Genomic DNA, 14232 nt, shown 5'->3' with positions numbered 1-14232 from the left:
TCAAACGGTGGAAGCGATCGCTTTCAAGGTATTGCAGTGATGCCTCGATATTGAGGAATCACTGCAATACCTTTTTTTACCCACCGATGGGAGGAAGCGCGCGCGCGGACGGGTGTGAAAACAATAGTCATTGAAGATGATGGGATAAAGGGAGAGGGAAACGGGGTTAATAAATTTTAAGAAAGGGATCTGGGAGGGGGTAGGCTATTGAGGGGGGGGGGCAGCTACACTACAGAAAAACATAATTTATGCTTACCTGATAAATTTATTTCTCTTGTAGTGTATTCAGTCCACGGGTCATCCATTACTTATGGGATATATTCCCTTCCCAACAGGAAGTTGCAAGAGGATCACCCAAAGCAGAGCTGCTATATAGCTCCTCCCCTCACATGTCATATCCAGTCATTCGACCGAAACAAGACAAGAAAGGAGAAACCATAGGGTGCAGTGGTGACTGGAGTTTTAATTAAAATTTAGATCTGCCTTAAAAAAGTCAGGGCGGGCCGTGGACTGAATACACTACAAGAGAAATAAATTTATCAGGTAAGCATAAATTATGTTTTCTCTTGTTAAGTGTATTCAGTCCACGGGTCATCCATTACTTATGGGATACCAATACCAAAGCTAAAGTACACGGATGATGGGAGGGACAAGGCAGGAACTTAAACGGAAGGAACCACTGCCTGTAGAACCTTTCTCCCAAAAACAGCCTCCGAAGAAGCAAAAGTGTCAAATTTGTAAAATTTTGAAAAGGTGTGAAGCGAAGACCAAGTCGCAGCCTTGCATATCTGTTCAACAGAGGCCTCATTCTTAAAGGCCCAGGTGGAAGCCACAGCTCTAGTGGAATGAGCTGTAATTCTTTCAGGGGGCTGCTGTCCAGCAGTCTCATAGGCTAAACGTATTATGCTACGAAGCCAAAAGGAGAGAGAGGTTGCCGAAGCTTTTTGACCTCTCCTCTGTCCAGAGTAAACGACAAACAGGGAAGAAGTTTGACGAAAATCTTTAGTTGCCTGTAAATAGAACTTCAGGGCACGGACTACGTCCAGATTATGCAAAAGTCGTTCCTTCTTTGAAGAAGGATTAGGACATAATGATGGAACAACAATCTCCTGATTGATATTCCTGTTAGAAACTACCTTAGGTAAAAACCCAGGTTTAGTACGCAGAACTACCTTGTCTGAATGGAAAATCAGATAAGGAGAATCACAATGTAAGGCAGATAACTCAGAGACTCTTCGAGCCGAGGAAATAGCCATCAAAAACAGAACTTTCCAAGATAAAAGCTTAATATCAATGGAATGAAGGGGTTCAAACGGAACACCTTGAAGAACTTTAAGAACCAAGTTTAAGCTCCACGGCGGAGCAACAGTCTTAAACACAGGCTTAATCCTAGCCAAAGCCTGACAAAAAGCCTGGACGTCTGGAACTTCTGCCAGACGTTTGTGTAAAAGAATAGACAGAGCAGAAATCTGTCCCTTTAACGAACTAGCAGATAAGCCCTTTTCTAAACCCTCTTGTAGAAAGGACAATATCCTAGGAATCCTAACCTTACTCCATGAGTAACTCTTGGATTCGCACCAATATAAATATTTACGCCATATCTTATGGTAAATTTTTCTGGTAACAGGCTTCCGTGCCTGTATTAAGGTATCAATAACTGACTCCGAGAAGCCACGCTTTGATAGGATCAAGCGTTCAATCTCCATGCAGTCAGCCTCAGAGAAATTAGATTTGGATGGTTGAAAAGACCTTGTATTAGAAGGTCCTGCCTCAGAGGCAGAGACCATGGTGGACAGGACGACATGTCCACTAGGTCTGCATACCAGGTCCTGCGTGGCCACACAGGGGCTATCAGAATCACAGATGCTCTCTCCTGTTTGATCTTGGCAATCAGTCGAGGCAGCAGCGGAAACGGTGGAAACACATAAGCCATGTTGAAAACCCAAGGGGCTGCTAGAGCATCTATCAGCGCCGCTCCCGGGTCCCTGGACCTGGATCCGTAACGAGGAAGCTTGGCGTTCTGGCGAGACGCCATGAGATCCAGTTCTGGTTTGCCCCAACGATGAACCAGTTGACCGAACACCTCCGGATGAAGTTCCCACTCTCCCGGATGAAAAGTCTGGCGACTTAGAAAGTCCGCCTCCCAGTTCTCCACGCCTGGGATGTAAATCGCTGACAGGTGGCAAGAGTGAGACTCTGCCCAGCGAATTATCCTTGAGACTTCTAACATCGCTAGGGATCTCCTGGTTCCCCCTTGATGGTTGATGTAAGCCACAGTCGTGATGTTGTCCGACTGAAATCTGATGAACCTCAGTGTTGCTAACTGAGGCCAAGCTAGAAGAGCATTGAATATTGCTCTTAACTCCAGAATATTTATTGGGAGGAGTTTCTCCTCCTGAGTCCACGATCCCTGAGCCTTCAGGGAGTTCCAGACTGCGCCCCAACCTAGAAGGCTGGCATCTGTTGTTACAATCGTCCAATCTGGCCTGCGAAAGGTCATACCCTTGGACAGATGGACCCGAGAAAGCCACCAGAGAAGAGAATCTCTGGTCTCTTGATCCAGATTTAGTAGAGGGGACAAATCTGAGTAATCCCCATGCCGATTACTTCCATGCACTGAGCTACTGACGGGCGTGGAATGGAATGAAGTACACGGCAAGCATTTAGAAGTTTTGATAACCTGGACTCAATCAGGTAAATTTTCATCTCTACAGAATCTATAAGAGTCCCTAGGAAGGGAACTCTTGTGAGTGGTAATAGAGAACTCTTTTTCACGTTCACCTTCCACCCATGCAACCTCAGAAATGCCAGAACTATCTCTGTATGAGACTTGGCAATTTGAAAACTTGACGCTTGTATCAGAATGTCGTCTAGATACGGAGCCACCGCTATGCCTCGCGGTCTTAGCACCGCCAGAAGTGAGCCCAGAACCTTTGTAAAAATTCTCGGGGCCGTAGCTAACCCGAAGGGAAGAGCTACAAACTGGTAATGCCTGTCTAGAAAGGCAAATCTTAGGTACCGATAATGATCTTTGTGAATCGGTATGTGAAGGTAGGCATCCTTTAAGTCCACTGTGGTCATATACTGACCCTCTTGGATAGGATGGTTCGAATAGTTTCCATTTTGAATGATGGAACTCTTAGGAATTTGTTTAAGATTTTTAGGTCCAAGATTGGTCTGAAGGTTCCCTCTTTCTTGGGAACCACAAACAGATTTGAGTAAAATCCTTGCCCTTGTTCCGTCCGCGGAACTGGGTGGATCACCCCCATTACTAGGAGGTCTTGTACACAGCGTAGAAATGCCTCTCTCTTTATTTGGTTTGCTGATAACCTTGAAAGATGAAATCTCCCTTGTGGAGGAGAAGCTTTGAAGTCCAGAAGATATCCCTGAGATATGATCTCCAACGCCCAGGGATCCTGGACATCTCTTGCCCACGCCTGGGCGAAGAGAGAAAGTCTGCCCCCCACTAGATCCGTTTCCGGATAGGGGGCCCTCCCTTCATGCTGTCTTAGGGGCAGAAGTAGGTTTTCTGGCCTGCTTGCCCTTGTTCCAGGACTGGTTAGTTTTCCAGGCCTGTCTGTAACGAGCAACAGTTCCTTCCTATTTTGGAGCGGAGGAAGTTGATGCTGCTCCTGCCTTGAAATTACGAAAGGCACGAAAATTAGACTGTTTGGCCTTTGATTTGGCCCTGTCCTGAGGAAGAGTATGACCCTTACCTCCAGTAATGTCAGCGATAATTTCTTTCAAGCCGGGCCCGAATAAGGTCTGCCCTTTGAAAGGAATATTAAGCAATTTAGATGTCACGTCAGCTGACCAGGATTTAAGCTGGATGGCGAATCCGGAGTTCTTAGCCGTTAGTTTAGTTAAATGTACAATGGCATCAGAAACAAATGCATTAGCTAGCTTAAGTGCTTTAAGCTTGTCCATAATTTCATCCAATGGAGCTGTGTGAATGGCCTCTTCTAGAGACTCAAACCAGAATGCCGCAGCAGCAGTGACAGGCGCAATGCATGCAAGGGGCTGTAAGATAAGAAAATGTTTGTTCAACAAGGTTTTAAGGTAACCTTCTAATTTTTTATCCATTGGATCCGAAAAAGCACAACTATCCTCCACCGGGATAGTGGTACGCTTAGCTAAAGTAGAAACTGCTCCCTCCACCTTAGGGACCGTCTGCGATAAGTCCCGTGTGGCGGCGTCTATTGGAAACATTTTCCTAAATATAGGAGGTGGGGAAAAGGGCACACCGGGTCTATCCCACTCCTTGCTAATAATTTCTGTAAGCCTTTTAGGTATAGGAAAAACGTCAGTACACACCGGCACCGCATAGTATCTATCCAGCCTACATAATTTCTCTGGAATTGCAACTGTGTTACAGTCATTCAGAGCCGCTAAAACCTCCCCTAGCAATACACGGAGGTTCTCAAGCTTAAATTTAAAATTAGAGATCTCTGAATCCGGTTTCCCTGGATCAGATCAGTCACCCACAGAATGAAGCTCTCCGTCCTCATGTTCTGCAAACTGTGACGCAGTATCGGACATGGCTCTCACGGCACCAGCGCGCTCTGTCCTTATCCCAGAGCTATCGCGCTTGCCTCTTAATTCTGGCAATTTAGATAATACTTCTGTCAGGGTATTATTCATAATAGTAGCCATGTCTTGTAAAGTGATTTGTATGGGCGTCTCTGATGTACTTGGCGCCACAATATCACGCGCCTCCTGAGCGGGAGGCGAAGGTACCGACACGTGAGGAGAGTTAGTCGGCATAACATCCCCCTCGTTGTCTGGTGATAATTCCTTTACAGATAAAGACTGACCTTTATTATTTAAAGTGAAATCAATACATTTAGTACACATATTTCTATGGGGCTCCACACTGGCCTTCAAACATAGTGAACAAACAGATTCATCTGTGTCAGACATGTTTAAACAGACTAGCAATGAGACTAGCAAGCTTGGAAAACACTTTAAAATAAATTTACAAGCAATATAGAAAACGCTACTGCGCCTTTAAGAAGCACAAAAAACTGTCACAGTTGAAATAACAATGAACCAAATCAGTTATAGCAACCAAATGTTCACAGTAAATGTATTAAGTTAGCAGAGCATTGCACCCACTAGCAAATGGATGATTAACCCCTTAATACCCAAAACGGATAATCAATAGAGCCAAAAAACATTTTTAACAAAGTCAAACACACTGTCACAGGTCTGCTGTGACTGATTACCTCCCTCAAAATGACTTTTGAAATCCCTTGAGCTCTCTAGAGACGTCCTGGGTCATGCAGGAAGAAGCAGGAAGACTGTGACTGAATTTTTACTGCGCAAAAAAGCGCTAAAATAGGCCCCTCCCACTCATTATTACAACAGTGGGAAGCCTCAGTTAACTGTTTCTATGCAGAAATATAAGTCAGCCATGTGGAAAAATTCATGCCCCAATAAGTTTTATCACCAATGTACCTCACAAAAACGATTAAACATGCCAGTAAACGTTTTAAACATCCTTTTTTTAAAGAGTATGTATTTCTATTGATAAGCCTGATACCAGTAGCTTCTACTGCATTTAAGGCTCATTACATTACTTCAGTATTAGCAGCATTTTCTTAGTCAAATTCCATTCCTTAGAAAATTACTTTACTGCACATACATTAATCAGCCTGATACCAGTCGCTATCACTGCATTTAAGGCTTTACTTACATTACTTCGGTATCAGCAGTATTTTCTTAGTCAATTCCATTCCTTAGAAACATATTTTACTGCACATACCTTATTTGCAGGAGACCCCGCACGCTATTCCCTTTCTGAAGTTACCCCACTCCTCAGAATGTGCGAGAACAGCCAGTGGATCTTAGTTACTTCTGCTAAGATCATAGAAAACGCAGGCAGATTCTTCTTCCAAATACTGCCTGAGAAAAAAACAGCACACTCCGGTGCCATTTAAAAATAACAAACTTTTGATTGAAGAAATAATTAAGTATAAAACACCACACTCCTCTCACGACCTCCATCTATGTTGAGGGTTGCAAGAGAATGACTGGATATGACATGTTAGGGGAGGAGCTATATAACAGCTCTGCTTTGGGTGATCCTCTTGCAACTTCCTGTTGGGAAGGGAATATATCCCATAAGTAATGGATGACCCGTGGACTGAATACACTTAACAAGAGAAATTGGCTTTTTTGTCAAAAAATAAATAAATAAAAAAAACACCAGTACCCAAGATGGCGGCAAATAGGTAGATGGGGGGGGGGGGGTAGAGAGCTGTTGGGGGGGGGGGGATCAGGGAGGTTGGGGGCTAAGGGGGGATCAAATACTGCAGAATAAAAAAAAAAATTCTGCCAGTACTCCCAAATGTTTCTTTCATGATTCAGATAGAGAATACAATTTCAAACAACTTTCCAATTTACTTCTATTATCTAATTTGCTGCAATATTTAGATATCCTTTGTTAAAGAAATAGCAATGCACATTGGTGAGCTAATCACATGAGGCATCTATGTGCAGCCACCAATCAGAAGCTACTGAGCCTATCTAGATATGCTTTTCAGGAAAGAATATCAAGAAAATGAAGCAAATTAGATAATAGAAGTAAATTAGAAAGTTGTTAAAAATGGTATTCTCTATCTGAACCATGAAAGAAAAAAATTGGGTTTAATGTCCCTTTAAGATGGCGGTGACAATTGTGAGGTGGGGGAGGGAAAAGAGCTGTTTGAGGGGGGGTCAAGCTAAAATTAACCCTACAAGCTACCTAATTAACCCATTCACTGCTGGGCATAATACAAGTGTGGTGCGCAGCAGCATTTACCGCCTTTCTAATTACCAAAAAGTAATGTCAAAGCCATATAGGTCTGCTATTTCTCAACAAAGGGGATCCCAGAGAAGCATTTACAACCATTTGTGCCATAATTGCACAAGCCGTTTGTAAATAATTTCAGTGAGAAACCTGAAGCTTGTGAAAAAGTTAGTGAAAAAGTAAACAATGTTTTTTATTTAATCGCATTTGGTGGTAAAATGGTGGCATGAAATATACCAAAATGGGCCTAGATCAATACTTTGGTTTGTCTACTAATATATATATATATATATATATATATATATATATATATATATACACACACATATATATATATATATATATATATATATATATATATATATATACACATATATATATATATATATATATACATACATATATCTATATATATATATATACATACATACATCTATATATATATATATACATACATACATACATATATACACACACACACACACACATATATATACACACACACACGTGAAGGGTTATTCAGGGATTCTACTTGTACTTATTGCCCTATAACTTGCAAAAAAAGCAAAGAACATGTAAACATTGGGTATTTCTAAACTCAGGACAAAATTTAGAAACTATTTAGCATGGGTGTTTTGGTGGTTGTAGATGTGTAACAGATTTTGGGGGTCAAAGTTAGAAAAAGTGTGTTTTTTTCAATTTTTTCATCATATTTAATAATTGATTTTTATAGTAAATTACTAGATATGATTACAATAATGGGATCTTTATAAGGTCCATTTAATGGCAAGAAAAACGGTATATAATATATGTGTGGGCACAGTAAATGAGTAAGAGAAAGATTACAGCTAAACACAAACACTGGAGAAATGTAAAAATAGCCGGGTCCCAAATGGTAAGAAAATAAAAAAATGGTCTGGTCACTAAAGGGTTAATTACTTTACCTGCAAATGTATACTGCAGTGCCCTGCCATTAACCCATTCTTTTTAGTTTCTGAGTTGTAAAGCTCTAACTCCCCCCACACATTTTCTTCTATGGCTGTATCTATATCTATTGTTATTTTGGTAGAATGCAAAAGTGCATAGGGATTATCTGCTGGTGCATCCCTAGAAGCTGTGAACTCAGTTGAAATACAATGCCTGTGTCTAAACACTGATAAGAGGGGGGTGGAGTTGGCTGCTCCAGACAGCTAAGCTATGTAATTAATTTTGCTTATTTTTTAAAATTATTTTAAAATACTTGCCAGCCATTTTTAAAAAAAAAAATTTATGCAAACTATTTTGAATTAATTAGCCCTTTTAGGATATGCACAGATCTAAACCTGTTTTATGTCTAAAATCAGCTTGCATATTGTTCAAGAGAATTTCTGTTATTTAATCTTCTCAATGCTCCTGATCTTACATCAGTATGCTCATAAAAAGAGATACGATTAAGAAAGAATACAGAGGGAGATACATTTGATAGAAATATACTGGTAGTTTTTTTTTATTTTTGTTAATTGTACTTTAATTCAATCAAAAAAGCTAAATACTTTCATGTTCATTTAAGACCAAAAAATTAAACTGAGGAAATAAATTTGTAACAGTAACAAGGTCAGGAATGGAATACCATAACAATAACTAGAAAGATTACAGACTGTCTAGGAATAAGTATACATTCCACTACTAGTCCTTAGGCCACAAGAAAACATAATTTATGTAAGAACTTACCTGATAAATTCATTTCTTTCATATTAGCAAGAGTCCATGAGCTAGTGACGTATGGGATATACATTCCTACCAGGAGGGGCAAAGTTTCCCAAACCTCAAAATGCCTACAAATACACCCCTCACCACACCCACAAATCAGTTTAACGAATAGCCAAGAAGTGGGGTGATAAGAAAAAAGTGCGAAAGCATATAAAATAAGGAATTGGAATAATTGTGCTTTATACAAAAAAATCATAACCACCACAAAAAAAGGGCGGGCCTCATGGACTCTTGCTAATATGAAAGAAATGAATTTATCAGGTAAGTTCTTACATAAATAATGTTTTCTTTCATGTAATTAGCAAGAGTCCATGAGCTAGTGACGTATGGGATAATGACTACCCAAGATGTGGATCTTTCCACGCAAGAGTCACTAGAGAGGGAGGGATAAAATAAAGACAGCCAATTCCTGCTGAAAATAATCCACACCCAAAATAAAGTTTAATGAAAAACATAAACAGAAGATTCAAACTGAAACCGCTGCCTGAAGTACTTTTCTACCAAAAACTGCTTCAGAAGAAGAAAATACATCAAAATGGTAGAATTTAGTAAAAGTATGCAAAGAGGACCAAGTTGCTGCTTTGCAAATCTGATCAACCGAAGCTTCATTCCTAAACGCCCAGGAAGTAGAAACTGACCTAGTAGAATGAGCTGTAATCCTTTGAGGCAGAGTTTTACCCGACTCGACATAGGCATGATGAATTAAAGATTTCAACCAAGATGCCAAAGAAATGGCAGAAGCTTTCTGGCCTTTTCTAGAACCGGAAAAGATAACAAATAGACTAGAAGTCTTTCGGAAAGACTTAGTAGCTTCAACATAATATTTCAAAGCTCTAACAACATCCAAAGAATGCAACGATTTCTCCTTAGAATTCTTAGGATTAGGACATAATGAGGGAACCACAATTTCTCTACTAATGTTGTTGGAATTCACAACCTTAGGTAAAAATTCAAAAGAAGTTCGCAACACCGCCTTATCCTGATGAAAAATCAGAAAAGGAGACTCACAAGAAAGAGCAGATAATTCAGAGACTCTTCTGGCAGAAGAGATCGCCAAAAGGAACAAAACTTTCCAAGAAAGTAATTTAATGTCCAATGAATGCATGGGTTCAAAAGGAGGAGCTTGAAGAGCCCCCAGAACCAAATTCAAACTCCAAGGAGGAGAAATTGACTTAATGACAGGTTTTATACGAACCAAAGCATGTACAAAACAATGAATATCAGGAAGATTAGCAATCTTTCTGTGAAAAAGAACAGAAGGAGCAGAGATTTGTCCTTTCAAAGAACTTGCGGATAAACCTTTATCTAAATCATCCTGAAGAAACTGTAAAATTCTCGGAATTCTAAAAGAATGCCAAGAAAAATGATGAGAAAGACACCAAGAAATATAAGTCTTCCAGACTCTATAATATATCTCTCTAGATACAGATTTACGAGCCTGTAACATAGTATTAATCACAGAGTCAGAGAAACCTCTTTGACCAAGAATCAAGCGTTCAATCTCCATACCTTTAAATTTAAGGATTTGAGATCCTGATGGAAAAAAGGACCTTGCGACAGAAGGTCTGGTCTTAGCGGAAGAGCCCACGGATGGCAAGAGGCCATCCGGACAAGATCCGCATACCAAAACCTGTGAGGCCATGCCGGAGCTACCAGCAGAACAAACGAGCATTCCTTCAGAATCTTGGAGATTACTCTTGGAAGAAGAACTAGAGGCGGAAAGATATAGGCAGGATGATACTTCCAAGGAAGTGATAATGCATCCACTGCTTCCGCCTGAGGATCCCGGGATCTGGACAGATACCTGGGAAGTTTCTTGTTTAGATGAGACGCCATCAGATCTATTTCTGGAAGCTCCCACATTTGAACAATCTGAAGAAATACCTCTGGGTGAAGAGACCATTCGCCCGGATGCAACGTTTGGCGACTGAGATAATCCGCTTCCCAATTGTCTATACCTGGGATATGAACCGCAGAGATTAGACAGGAGCTGGATTCCGCCCAAACCAGAATTCGAGATACTTCTTTCATAGCCAGAGGACTGTGAGTCCCTCCTTGATGATTGATGTATGCCACAGTTGTGAAATTGTCTGTCTGAAAACAAATGAACGATTCTCTCTTCAGAAGAGGCCAAGACTGAAGAGCTCTGAAAATTGCACGGAGTTCCAAAATATTGATCGGTAATCTCACCTCCTGAGATTCCCAAACTCCTTGTGCCGTCAGAGATCCCCACACAGCTCCCCAACCTGTAAGACTTGCATCTGTTGAAATTACAGTCCAGGTCGGAAGAACAAAAGAAGCCCCCTGAATTAAACGATGGTGATCTGTCCACCACGTTAGACAGTGTCGTACAATCGGTTTTAAAGATATTAATTGAGATATCTTTGTGTAATCCCTGCACCATTGATTCAGCATACAGAGCTGAAGAGGTCGCATGTGAAAACGAGCAAAGGGGATCGCGTCCGATGCAGCAGTCATAAGACCTAGAATTTCCATGCATAAGGCTACCGAAGGGAATGATTGTGACTGAAGGTTTCGACAAGCTGAAATCAATTTTAGACGTCTCTTGTCTGTCAAAGACAGAGTCATGGACACTGAATCTATCTGGAAACCCAGAAAGGTTACCCTTGTCTGAGGAATCAATGAACTTTTTAGTGAATTGATCCTCCAACCATGATCTTGAAGAAACAACACAAGTCAATTCGTATGAGATTCTGCTAAATGTAAAGACTGAGCAAATACCAAGATATCGTCCAAATAAGGAAATACCACAATACCCTGTTCTCTGATTACAGACAGAAGGGCACCGAGAACCTTTGTAAAAATTCTTGGAGCTGTAGCTAGGCCAAACGGCAGAGCCACAAACTGGTAATGCTTGTCCAGAAAAGAGAATCTCAGGAACTGATAATGATCTGGATGAATCGGAATATGCAGATATGCATCCTGTAAATCTATTGTGGACATATAATGCCCTTGTTGAACAAAAGGCAAGATAGTCCTTACAGTTACCATTTTGAACGTTGGTATCCTTACATAACGATTCAATATTTTTAGATCCAGAACTGGTCTGAAGGAATTCTCCTTCTTTGGTACAATGAAGAGATTTGAATAAATCCCCAGCCCCTGTTCCAGAACTGGAACTGGCATAATTACTCCAGCCAACTCTAGATCTGAAACACATTTCATAAATGCTTGAGCTTTCACTGGATTTACTGGGATACGGGAAAGAAAAAATCTCTTTGCAGGAGGTCTTATCTTGAAACCAATTCTGTACCCTTCTGAAACAATGTTCTGAATCCAAAGATTGTGAACAGAATTGATCCAAATTTCTTTGAAAAAACGTAACCTGCCCCCTACCAGCTGAGCTGGAATGAGGGCCGCACCTTCATGTGGACTTAGAAGCTGGCTTTGCTTTTCTAGAAGGCTTGGATTTATTCCAGACTGGAGATGGTTTCCAAACTGAAACTGCTCCTGAGGATGAAGGATCAGGCTTTTGTTCTTTGTTGAAACGAAAGGAACGAAAACGATTATTAGCCCTGTTTTTACCCTTAGATTTTTTATCCTGTGGTAAAAAAGTTCCTTTCCTACCAGTAACAGTTGAGATAATAGAATCCAACTGAGAACCAAATAATTTGTTACCCTGGAAAGAAATGGAAAGTAGAGTCGATTTAGAAGACATATCAGCATTCCAAGTTTTAAGCCATAAAGCTCTTCTAGCTAAAATAGCTAGAGACATAAACCTGACATCAACTCTGATAATATCAAAAATGGCATCACAGATAAAATTATTAGCATGTTGAAGAAGAATAATAATATTATGAGAATCATGATCTGTTACTTGTTGCGCTAAAGTTTCCAACCAAAAAGTTGAAGCTGCAGCAACATCAGCCAATGATATAGCAGGTCTAAGAAGATTACCTGAACACAGATAAGCTTTTCTTAGAAAGGATTCAATTTTCCTATCTAAAGGATCCTTAAAGGAAGTACCATCTGACGTAGGAATAGTAGTACGTTTAGCAAGGGTAGAAATAGCCCCATCAACTTTAGGGATTTTGTCCCAAAATTCTAATCTGTCAGACGGCACAGGATATAATTGCTTAAAACGTTTAGGAGTAGTAAATGAATTACCCAAATTATTCCATTCTCTGGAAATTACTTCAGAAATAGCACCAGGAACAGGAAAAACTTCTGGAATAACCACAGGAGATTTAAAGACCTTATCTAAACGTTTAGATTTAGTATCAAGAGGACCAGAATCCTCAATTTCTAAAGCAATTAGTACTTCTTTAAGTAAAGAACGAATAAATTCAATTTTAAATAAATAACATAATTTATGTAAGAACTTACCTGATAAATTCATTTCTTTCATATTAGCAAGAGTCCATGAGCTAGTGACGTATGGGATATACATTCCTTCCAGGAGGGGCAAAGTTTCCCAAACCTCAAAATGCCTATAAATACACCCCTCACCACACCCACAATTCAGTTTAACGAATAGCCAAGAAGTGGGGTGATAAAAAAGTGCGAAAGCATATAAAATAAGGAATTGGAATAATTGTGCTTTATACAAAATCATAACCACCACAAAAAAGGGCGGGCCTCATGGACTCTTGCTAATATGAAAGAAATGAATTTATCAGGTAAGTTCTTACATAAATTATGTTTTCTTTCATGTAATTAGCAAGAGTCCATGAGCTAGTGACGTATGGGATAATGACTACCCAAGATGTGGATCTTTCCACACAAGAGTCACTAGAGAGGGAGGGACAAAATAAAGACAGCCAATTCCTGCTGAAAATAATCCACACCCAAAATAAAGTTTAATGAAAAAACATAAGCAGAAGATTCAAACTGAAACCGCTGCCTGAAGTACCTTTCTACCAAAAACTGCTTCAGAAGAAGAAAATACATCAAAATGGTAGAACTTAGTAAAAGTATGCAAAGAGGACCAAGTTGCTGCTTTGCAAATCTGATCAACCGAAGCTTCATTCCTAAACGCCCAGGAAGTAGAAACTGACCTAGTAGAATGAGCTGTAATTTTCTGAGGCGGAGTTTTACCCGACTCAACATAGGCAAGATGAATTAAAGATTTCAACCAAGATGCCAAAGAAATGGCAGAAGTTTTCTGGCCTTTTCTAGAACCGGAAAAGATAACAAATAGACTAGAAGTCTTTCGGAAAGATTTAGTAGCTTCAACATAATATTTCAAAGCTCTAACAACATCCAAAGAATGCAACGATTTCTCCTTAGAATTCTTAGGATTAGGACATAATGAAGGAACCACAATTTCTCTACTAATGTTGTTGGAATTCACAACTTTAGGTAAAAATTCAAAAGAAGTTCGCAACACCGCCTTATCCTGATGAAAAATCAGAAAAGGAGACTCACAAGAAAGAGCAGATAATTCAGAAACTCTTCTGGCAGAAGAGATGGCCAAAAGGAACAAAACTTTCCAAGAAAGTAATTTAATGTCCAATGAATGCATAGATTCAAATGGAGGAGCTTGAAGAGCCCCCAGAACCAAATTCAAACTCCAAGGAGGAGAAATTGACTTAATGACAGGCTTTATACGAACCAAAGCTTGTACAAAACAATGAATATCAGGAAGAATAGCAATCTTTCTGTGAAAAAGAACAGAAAGAGCAGAGATGTGTCCTTTCAAGGAACTTGCAGACAAACCCTTATCTAAACCA

At 40.0% G+C, this 14232-nt stretch overlaps 1 protein-coding gene across 1 annotated transcript in view; it reads right to left on the bottom strand.

Annotated features, from left to right (window-relative positions):
• FBXO21 (F-box protein 21) overlaps positions 1–14232 on the bottom strand; it is a 162051-nt gene that overhangs the window by 100257 nt on the left and 47562 nt on the right. The gene's annotated exons all lie outside the window — the stretch shown is intronic.

Source organism: Bombina bombina, chromosome 2, assembly GCF_027579735.1.
Source record: "Bombina bombina isolate aBomBom1 chromosome 2, aBomBom1.pri, whole genome shotgun sequence".
Lineage (NCBI taxonomy): Eukaryota > Metazoa > Chordata > Amphibia > Anura > Bombinatoridae > Bombina > Bombina bombina.
Note: the sequence above shows the minus strand (reverse complement) of the source record. Positions and strands in the feature narration are given on the sequence as shown.